This window comes from Trachymyrmex septentrionalis, unplaced genomic scaffold (genome assembly GCF_001594115.1).
Source record: "Trachymyrmex septentrionalis isolate Tsep2-gDNA-1 unplaced genomic scaffold, Tsep1.0 scaffold11, whole genome shotgun sequence".
Taxonomy (NCBI): Eukaryota; Metazoa; Arthropoda; class Insecta; order Hymenoptera; family Formicidae; genus Trachymyrmex; species Trachymyrmex septentrionalis.
Genome location: NW_017304228.1, coordinates 2,415,320 through 2,419,650, shown reverse-complemented (window position 1 = coordinate 2,419,650; position 4,331 = coordinate 2,415,320). Strand labels below are relative to the sequence as shown.

The following is a 4,331-nucleotide window of genomic DNA, read 5'->3' as shown; positions in this document are numbered from 1 at the left end:
ATATGACGATGTTTATTTTCAATAAACTAACCACAGAAATAGGTTAATATTTTGATACATGGACATTAAAAATAACAAAAAGTTATTTATCTCAAGAAATTGGATTATCATGTTTGAGATTTTTATGTAATTATTTTGCTGGACCAACAAAATCATTTTTAGATCTGTATCTCTATCTACATTTTTAGATACTACAATAAAATTATTTCGTGTAAATTTCGATAACTCTTCTGAGAATCGAATGATTCCCTTCGAGTCATTATCATCTTGATGGCTCTTATTCTAAGAATTATTAAGATAATTTGAAACTTTGTATTATACTGACAATAAGCAAAATTTCTGAAAACCGATTCCGAATTCCATTTAAACGTGACGACTTCTTGTAACGTTAATCAGTGATAATTAAACGACGCATCATCGGTCGTCTCGAAGGGCAACGATGATGAGAGCGTCTCTCTTGGAGCTCTAGATTGCAATTTAACGGATTGCGGGTATAACTTGACAGAAATATTAAGAAAGATAAATTTAATAATTTATGACATTTTTTTATCGTTATGTGAGAAATATAAATGCACAAAGAATATTAAATGTTTGTGCACATGAATATACAGTATAATTTAGGCAAGAAATAGATCCTGGAAAATTAAATTAAAGCAACTATATATTTTTCGTCTCATTAAACGATTCTAGTACCTATTTATTTGGGACGTACGTACAGCGTACATCATGTTATGAACACATATCTCATCTTTAACAAGATATGACTTATCTAACTTTTCTCGAGCATAAGGAGTTTGGTGATACGTCGATTTGTTCTGTGATACTTTACTCGCTCGGCTGGATAAGTGTCCCTTCCTTTCCATTAATTCCGAAACGAGACTTATCTTAATGGACTAATTGCCAGCGAGACGCACCGCGATAGTGATCGGGTGCAGCGACACGACGAGAGTCTGAATGGAGATCATGAGGACCCGGCTGAGGGGAGGGGGAATTACTTTGAACAGAGAGAGAGAGAGAGAGAAAGAGAGGCCACTCGCGGAATAAGACTGAAAGGAACGGTGGCGGAATGGAATGGCATGGGATGCGGTCAGTTTGCATTGAACTGCCGAATCGGGCGCGTCTCTTTCTCGCGAGAATCAATCATTACGCGAATCTTTCGCTGATCTTCAACCTATCGTCCCCTCGGAAGCCGATCGTCGGCAAGCGAAAATTGGATACCATCTATGTACAGGTGCGCTCTTTTCTCGATTCCTCTCACGTCGGTTTCCGTGATTTCGCATGCCGAAGACGCGTGCGACACGATCCGAGTATTTCTAGACGGCTACGAGATTTTTTCCGAAGCGGCTCTATTCGGATTATTTTGTTTTCCATAGCAGACGTAAGTAAGGCTCGCTTGGGATACGATGAAGTATCGAGTAGCAGAGCTTCCGCGATCCCGCTGATCAGTTTAATGAGCGGCGTAAGTAATCGAGCGCTAAATCCCCTTAATGATCGTAAGGCTCTTTGAAAAATCTCTGTGGAATGGCATTGAGAAGTTTAACGATAGAGCACCGTAAACAGGAAGTACATAAACATATGAATGCAATATAAGAATTATGCAGGTAAAGGATAGATGCATCGAATTGGGAATTAATATCCCAGGTAGTAAGCTGACGTTATTTATCGGCATTTTGACGCGAAAATGACATTAAAGACGTCATTTTGACATGAAAGATGACAAATAACGACGTCAGCTTGCTACCTGGGATCGTGTTTATTTTTTCACTACGTCAATAATAGATGTACATTTGTAGAAAGAACATTATAAATTTAAGCACTATAAATTAAAAAGGCATTAAATTTTCAAAAAAAAAAGGCGTTGTGGATGTCGTGATTACTCTCGGACAGCTTCGTCATTCGTCTTACGATTTTCTTCAGAATGCATATATAACGGTACTAGTGTAACATCGCGTGGTAACGAGGAAGCAACGTCGCTGTTTTGTGTGTGTTGAAACAAAGCATATTTAAATTCAATCTCGCATGCAACCTCGGCAAATCCGTTAATCGGGCGTTAACTGAAGAGATACAGCACTCACGCTTACATTATATAATATAAAGATTTTTACTACGATATTAAATATATTTATATAAATAGAAGACAAGATTAAACATATCAAATTGTTTAGAAATATAAAAATATTATATAGATGTACATAATCTGTTATCAATTTACACTGAGAGAAAACTATGATATCTGACTATAATTGCATGGTAAAATAATTATGAAAAGCTTTATTTTATATAAATATTAGTATGTTATAATGTTAGTGTATAATAATATATTTATATAATTATATTTATAATTCTATATACCAAAAAAAAATATTGTATATTATAGTTAGCACCGAATACGACTATAAATTATAATTGTTATACATATTGTTTTAGATTATAGAGAATTAAAATAAATAAATTATTATATAATTAACGTAATAATTTATATTAAGAGAATTATAGAATTATTACTAAAATTATAGCAGCAATAACTATAAAAATGGAGATATTAATTATTAAAACAAATAACATTAATTATTTTATTATGTAATTATAATTATAATTATCAAATAACCTTTCTATCAGTGTAGAATATCAAAATACATGAGAAAGTTTTAAATGCCACTGGCACTTTATGTTAAAATGAGTTGTATTTATTTATTTTTATACCTCGAACGTTCTGAATATGACACGTCATTTTAATCGATCGTAACATCGTAACATCTCGATTCTTACAAAAATGTCATCGGCATCTCATTTATCGCACTGGCTGTCTCGCCATACATAGTCACGCAATATGAAGCAAGATCGTGGTCGCGGGTTGAACTCGCGTCATTGCGTGTCATCTGTAGACGCACAATGTCGACGCACTCGCGCCAATCCATTGCGACGATTCTGTCCCGGTTCGACAGCCCTCGCGAACTGGATCGACTGGACGGTGCATCTCTCCGTGGAAAGCGAAATCCAGCGCTTACATTAATAAATATGCGCACCTGTTTGTGCGAACGGTCGAGCGAATGCGATCGCTGTCGAAGACAGGCGATAAAGGTTGGCGATTCTAAAGCTGCCTCCACGTTGCCCGTGAAATCATTCTGGTTTAAATATGATAATAAATATAATTCAAAATATAAGAGATACAAAGACAATCTACATAGGATCTAATCAAGGATCTTCACACAGGATTGTCACAAAACTAGAAATCCAAGGAATCAGGGGAATTGACAACGGTCAAGGAAATCAGGGAAAAGGCAGGGAATTTTGCACAATTTTTTGAAAAATTAAAATTCTTGGCCTTAATATATGTACAATACATCACAACAGAATTAAATAAAGCAACGTCATTAACATTTTTGTTTATGTATTAACATGACTAAGATATACATGTATCCCACTCGACATTTACGTGTAACTTTTTATTTCGCACTTATATCTTTACGTTTCGAGAAAAGATATAAGTCAAGTACACTCGGGCGCAAATCGGGAAAGTGATTGAAGAGAATCATTTTTCTCACGTGCATATTCGTACAATGTGAAGCCAGCGTAATACGTGCCTCGCTGTTACATAGCCGCGTTTGTTGCCGGCAAAGTGTAGGCAAAAGACCAATCGCCGCCACACCCTGCGGCTAGAAGCGAGAAACATCGAACGGCGATGAGGACGACGACGACGACGATGACGCTGACGATGACGATGACGATGACGACGACTCGCCGTGTCGCCGATAACGCGAGCAATAACGATCATCTCCGATGCATCTGCGGCGGTCTCGCTCGATGGAACGCGGGATTGCCTTTTTAGCGCGCCTTCAGAGAGAAATTGGTATGTGATTGCTTAATACACATGTATGCATGTACGCGTGCATAATGCATAGTAATAGTATCCAAGGCAATTGCCTTGGACCGTTGAACCCATTAAAATACTAGAGAATATTCGGATCTTACTTCGGATGAAGATCTTACTCCGATCCTCTTAGATGTTGGGATTCTTGAATTCTGTGTGTACGTGAAGAATTTAAGAATCTTGGATATTTTTTGGGATATTTTTCTACTCCTTATCCTCAAATCTTCGAGCTCCAATTTTTGGATTCTTAAATTCTTTATGTGAAGCATTCAAGGATCTTGGAATTCTTCAATTTTTGGTTGCTTCTTAGCCTTAAATTTTCAAGCTTCAAGATTTAATATTGGTACCTAATTTCTGATCAACTTTTTCTGTGCGTCATAATTACTTTAAACAAATAAACAAATTTCTTATGAAATAACATGTTTATCTTGCGAAGTCATTTTAGCTTTTTCTAAAAAAA

General features: G+C 36.2%; 1 protein-coding gene across 5 annotated transcripts in view; it reads left to right on the top strand.

The window, feature by feature from the left end:
• Nucleotides 1-4,331, top strand: part of LOC108749916 (cytospin-A-like) — a 60,949-nt gene that overhangs the window by 14,419 nt on the left and 42,199 nt on the right. The window contains exon 1 of one of the 5 annotated variants that reach the window (XM_018488974.1): nucleotides 1,222-1,231. The exons of the other annotated variants lie outside the window; for them this stretch is intronic. The gene's annotated coding sequence lies outside the window, so the exon portion shown is untranslated. Of the gene's footprint in view, nucleotides 1-1,221; nucleotides 1,232-4,331 lie in introns of those variants that run through there. 5 annotated transcript variants of the gene reach the window in all.